General features: G+C 37.4%; 1 long non-coding RNA gene across 1 annotated transcript; it reads right to left on the reverse strand.

Moving 5' to 3' along the window:
* Positions 1 to 3,996: 3,996 nt before the first annotated feature.
* Positions 3,997 to 6,486, reverse strand: LOC126968776 (uncharacterized). Its single transcript, XR_007730280.1, has 2 exons — positions 6,373 to 6,486; positions 3,997 to 4,208 (listed from the first exon to the last, which is right to left on the reverse strand). It is a non-coding gene; the product is annotated as an uncharacterized LOC126968776 (long non-coding RNA).
* Positions 6,487 to 6,763: the final 277 nt, after the last annotated feature.

Here is a 6,763-nt window from a genome sequence, read left to right on the forward strand (position 1 = left end):
TCCGCTTTTATTCACATTGTAATATGCTATGATTGGTTTCTCAACAGCACTGGTAGTTTCTTCGAGCTCTGTCATCGTGTAAATTAGACAACAGGAGAATTAATTAGTGTTGAATTTCAAATCTGTGCACTTTGTGCTCAACCACGAAACTGATAAGCATCTTGTAAGTATATGAATTTTCTAGGATTCACACGTCACTTATAAACTAAGAAATACAAAATTTAAAAAAAATCAACGGCGCATTTTTAGCTTAAGTACAAATGGAAGAAGAGGAAAGGTGAGCCACAAAATTTTAACCAAAAAAATTAAAGGTAACTAAAAATAGTATATTACGCACCTAGGGATAAAAGGAAGTCATTCTCATCCGCGGAATATTGTTGAAAATCGCGGGTGGCAATGTCCTACTTATGTCACGTGGTGCGTATACGGATTTTTTACCTGGATGACAAGCTCGCTTTTAGTCACTGGTACGAGGGACAAAAGTCGTCTTGCCAGGATAGAATCGGCCACTTGCAAAAAACTTCACAATCATTTAATAAACACATCATTCACACTCATCCACACACCCAACAGGCCCTTTACTATTTATATTTTTTAATATCAATTATCACCTAACATTACCTTAGTTTCTTTATCTGGTGAAGGGCGTAGTTAGCTGCATTATACTTTATTCTTTTGCATTTATCATCGTTATCATCCTTAGACTTTGCTCAACCACGAAACTGACTAGCATTTTGCAAGTATTTTCTAAGATTCACACGTCGCTTATAAACCAAGTAATACAAAATTAAAAAAAAAATCAACGGCGCTTTTTAGCTTAAGTCCAAATGGAAGAAGAGGAAAGGTGAGCAACAAAATTTTCACAAAACATTATGAAACATATTTTCTGTGTAGTTAACAAGAATCCACAACAGCTCCAACTTCACAATTAATATATTATACTTATCATTGTATATTTTCTTATCTATAACGTAAAAAAGAGCCAATGCATGGTCTTTCAGGCGAAGGGGAAGCCACTCTAATCCCTTATCCCGATAATCAAATTGTATGGGACACCACTGAAGAGAGTGGATCAATTTAAATACCTAGGGCATGTCCTTTGACCGAAAGGATGATGAAGATATCGAGAGGGATCGCAGACAACGCCTTGCTGTTAGGGCAAATACGACCATCCGCAGATTTGCTCGCTGTACCGTGCCAGTAAAAATTACACTCTTTAAAGCTTACTGCACCTCATTTTACACGAGCAGTTTGTGGATTCACGTATATCGTATATCAGTGCGTGTTCAGTATAATAATGCGTTCAGAATGTTATTGGGGCTGCCAAGATACTGCAGCGCGTCTGAGATGTTTGCTGAGGCACACGTAGATTGTTTTTACTCGACTATGCGTAAGCGGTGTACGTCCCTGTTGCGTAGGGTCCGGGCTAGCCCCAATGATATTCTGAGGGCATTTTCTCACAGGTTCGATTGTCAGTACCTGAACCACTGCTGTGTGATACATGTGCTGACAAGGCGGTCCTGTCCTAAGTTAGGAAGGTTTCGATTTTAAGATATCTTTTACTAACACTAGTTTTTAAGTTTACTTTGTTATTAACACATTATGATCTTTTGTTGGTAGAAATAAAGAATTTATTATTATTATTATATATGAACTCACGCAGACACCTATTCAGCACGACCTTTATCATTTTTTTTTTCTTATTACAATAAGTTGAAGACCATGAAAGACTTACGCCATATGGTCGATGGCCTCAATACAGCTTTCCAAGACGTAGGTCTCAAAATGAACATGGACAAGACGAAGATCATGTCAAATGTCCATGTCGCACCTACTCCCATAAAAATTGGGAGCTGTACCCTCGAAATTGTCGACGAGTACGTCTGCCTCGGACAAACAATCCAGTTAGGCAGGTCCAATTTCGCGAATGAGGTCACTCGTCGAATTCAACTCAGATGGTCAGCGTTAGGGAAGCTCCGTAAAGTCTTCTCGTCCCAATTACCACAGTGTCTGAAGACGAAGGTATTCAAACCGCGTGTGTGCTGCCAGTGATCACATACGGAACGCAGACGTGGTCGCTAACTACGGCTCTTATGAGGAAGTTCATTGTCACTCAACGGGCAATGGAGAAGGCTATGCTCGGAGTTTCCCTGCGAGATCAAAACAGAAATGAGGAGATCCGTTGGAGAACCAAAGTCACCGACATAGCCCAAGTGATTGCAAAACTGAAGTGGCAGTCGGCAGGGCACATATTTCGACGGACAGATGGCCCGTGGGGCAGAAAAGTTCACATACTGCAAGACGCAGTGTTGGTAGGCCCCCCACAAGATGGACCGACGATCTGGTTCAGATCGCCGGAAAATGTTGTATGAGGACAGCGCAGGACAGTTCGTCGTGGAAAACTTTGGTGGAGGCCTTTGCCCAGTAGTGGACGTCTTTCGTCTGATGATGATGATGACTGTGAGTGTGTAAGAGGCCTCTGGAAGGCATTTAATAATATAATAATAATAAGCATATTTATTCAAGATTTATAGATTACATATTTTATGTGTTAGTAACTTTAAAATATACCTTAAACTAATGTTATTACTTAAACTATAATCTTGATCTCATCCGGGTATATGCCTCCTCCATCTTCTTCCACAACTCTCTATTTTTTGCTTTCTCTAGCCAGTTTTTACCTGCCACTGTAAGAAGGTCATCACTCCACCTCATTTTGGGTCTGTCTTGGTATCTGTTACCTGAGGGACCACTCCATGTTGTCGCTTTTAGAGTCCATATTTGGTCTGGGACCCTAGCCACATGTCCTGGAAGGCATTTAGCCACTGTCAATTGTCAGAGAAAAAAACATTTTAAATGTCTTTTAAGGTTTTTAAGGCCAAAAGCTAAAGCCAGTCTTGTTTCATTTCAGCCGAATAAATCATTTTAATGAGACTTGCTCAACATACAATTTTTATGTATGTTTTTATTATATTATATCTATACTAATATTATAAAGAGGAAAGATTTGATTGTTTGTAAAAACAATCAAATCAGTTCAAAAGAACCGATTTGAATAATTCTTTCACTGTTGGGAAGCTACATTATCCCCAGCTGATATAGGGTACATTGCATTTTCAAAAAAATTAGGGATCCCTACTAAGTCCAATAATATAACCCAAGATGTAAAAATATGTACGCGAACGACGTCGCAGAGTATCAGCTAGTTTCATATATAATTTCATTTTAATCTATTACAATATAAGGAACTAAAGATACTCCAAAAAATTTAAATGTAAGTGTAATTAGAGCTACTTGTAATAAATATTTGTGATAATATTATTAAACCTAAGCTTATCATATCAACCCTACTCTACCGTGGTTCACAAGCACTTGGGGTTTTGGGTGATTCATTAATAAATTACGCTTGCTTTTTTTATTTTAAAACCTTCAAAATAAAATCATACACAACTAACAGCCGTTCCCAATATTCAGTCTATCTCTTAGTTGAGATAAAAATCGTAACTATCGTTGACTTTTCTGTCCAAATAAATTTATCGACGGTAACTCACCTTATCCGTACACGCTGTCTGGCAATGGGACGACGTATAGCTTACCAGCAAAAGAAGTTTGTATGGAAATTGCAAATCACGCGTCCCAATTTATGGCGATAAGAATGACTTATCGGGTATATTGGGACAGCTTCAGATTAGTGACAGCTAATTACTGACAGTAGAAAGTTGTAATTTATCTCTATCTGTAGATGGTATATTGGGAACGGCCATAAGTCAACCTCAGGTTGTGGCCAAATCTACAATTGGCGTTGTCGCTCTTTTAAATCTCCACAATTTGTTATTTTAAAGTGATAACCCTCACCTCTGGGATTATACTATAAGTTAAATTTGTAACCAAAATTTATATGAACTATGCGGTTCTCGTACCCGCGACCTCTCGGGTTCATCCGAAAAGTAATTGTCAAAATATAGTTTAACAACAATTTGCAATCTTTCATACCAATTCATTGAAAAAGGGTTTATTTTGTAGAAAATGTATCGCAAATAAAAATGTACAGTGCCATAGTAATTAAAAAAAATTACAATTTTTACAGAACGTTTTCACTTTTAAGGATGAATGTTATCGGCTAATTTCGTCAGTATATCTCGTAGCATGTTAGCCAACATTGGGTAGTTCTGTCCGAGCAACGGTGCTCGGAGCTGCGGTACACAAACCTGTAACAAATTAATTTATATAACTAAGCGTTTTTTTTTTATGGAATAGGAGGACAAACGAGCGTACGGGTCACCTGTTGTTAAGTGATCACCGCCGCCCACAAATTCTTGCAACACTAGAGGAATCACAGGAGCGTTGCCGGCCTTTAAGGAAGGTGTACGCGCTTTTTTTAAAGGTATCCATGTCGTATCGTCCCGGAAACACCGCACAAGGAAGTTCATTCCACAGCTTTGTAGTACGTGGAAGAAAGCTCCTTGAAAACCGCACTGTGGAGGACCGCCACACATCCAGATGGTGAGGATGATATCCTAACTTGTGGCGTGTCGAAGGTGGAATTCGGCGGCAGGAATCAGGTTAAACAGCTCTTCGGAACACTCCCCGTGATAAATGCGATAGAAGACACACAATGAAGCGACTTCTCTACGCAACGCCAAGTGATCCAGCCGTTCACAGAGCACTGGGTCCCCCACAATTCGAGCTGCTCTACGTTGCACGCGGCCAAATAGATCGAGCTGATTGTCCTGCTTTTTCATAAAAAAAAATACAGGTATAGAAATCTCGGACCAAATTCGAATATTACTTACGCACTAGTCCAATCTCTGATCCAATTTAGGGATCACTTTTTGGCATATGGCATTTTACGCGAAGCCACACCAGACGAATGCTCTGGTGTGGCTTCGCGTAATTGATTATGAATCCTTTCAATCAAGCTCTTAGTATTAATTTCATTAATTACTTAGTACATTTATTTTCATCTGCGTTACTCAAGATTCATCGGTGTTTGTACTGTAACAAGGAGTTCTTATCCGTATATAAGAACTCAATGTTAAGTATAAGGTTGGCCGTAAAGATTTAAAATATAATATTCAAAAGAGATTCAAGTGACGCGAAGGAGAACATAATCGTATAAAAGAGATAGAGAATGAAGTAAAGTAAGAACGGTCGGCCTTCGACATGATGTTGATCCTACTAATATTATAAATGTGAAAGTTTGTATGTCTGGATGTATGTTTGAACTTCTTTAACGCTAAATCTACTGAATAGATTTTGATGAAGCTTTACAATAATATAGCTTACACACCAGAATAACAAATAGGCTATAATTTATAAAACTATGGTGTGCATTATACAAAATATTTTTATTTTTCTTTTAAGAAGTGTGATTGTTACTACTGAATACAACTAGCGCCATCTCTTATCAACTAGCAAGCACAAGATCAATACAATTTATATGGCAAAACAACGTTTGCCGGGTCAGCTAATACTAAATAAATAGTAATATAATTATAAATATAATTAATAGAAAAAATTTATGAATAAGAATATCAAAATAACAGAATATATTAGATTGTTTTATTCTATAACGATCCCGCGTGTGAGGAAAGACTCACGCGCTACAGTACTGACTAGTTTCGGACCGTTTGGAGGTCTTGAGTGTAGTGAGTTTGCGGTCACGCCCTGTCTCAAAATGTACTTACAATGTCCACTATGTAACAGGATCCCGCGGGATTTGTGAAAAAATGAAATTTACGTCGATAAGCTAAAACTATACCAACAGTAGGTTTCTCGAAATAAGATTTATATAAGTTGTGAACGGGAGTGAAAACGGAAACCCGAACTGGAATAGGACACAAGATCATCTTCAGTTCCAAATTTGCTTATTATTTTTAAAACTCTTTGTCGACGCGTACGAAGTCGCGGGCATCAGCTAGTAATATCAAATCAAATCAAAATCAGTTTATTCACGTAGGTCACGGAAATGACACTTGTGAATGTCAAAAAATAAAAATAAATAAAATATTTTTATTATTGAATCTACCGCTACTTCGCAAAGGGTTGATCTAATGAGAAGAAGTAGCAAGATTTACATTTAAGTACATCGATTTACAAATAATTTCAAATTACAATATAATATGTAAAATGTAAAATGATGCAACAGACACACTTAAACGTCAAATAGTCAATGTCTTACACGAGTAAGTCAAAAAAGTAAATGTAAATTAATACAACAGTTATTGAGTACAGCAGCTGCATCATCCACATACACCATAAATAAATAAAGGTATTCTGTGAGCATTTTATAAGCGAATATAAATAAATGAATATGTATATATCCATACAGATATATTAATAATTAAAGCGATCAATTGTTAATTTATTTACCACAGCGACTATTACAACCAAGACTGGACAGATCAAATTGATTAGTACTGAGAGGATAGTTCGGACCAGCCACCACACACCGAGCACTATCAAAACACTCGCCACCATTATCTGAAAAGTAATATCGTTTAATATGAATAAAAGTATACAGTCCCCTAGTTTGTTTGACCGAGGCTTTGAAGATGGTTTTATATTTAAAAGCCGTTAAAATCGGTTTGTAACTATTATTTCGTTCAGATTTTAGGATCACGTTTTTAAAATAATCTACCGGGTATTTTCCGTGATAATCAAACCTGCACGAGCGTACCAGGGACGTGCATATCATATAGGCATTTAGGCAGTGCAAGTCAAAATGCTTGTACGATTTACCCGTTTTTTTTTTAATTACCAC

Source organism: Leptidea sinapis, chromosome 16 (assembly GCF_905404315.1).
Source record: "Leptidea sinapis chromosome 16, ilLepSina1.1, whole genome shotgun sequence".
NCBI lineage: Eukaryota > Metazoa > Arthropoda > Insecta > Lepidoptera > Pieridae > Leptidea > Leptidea sinapis.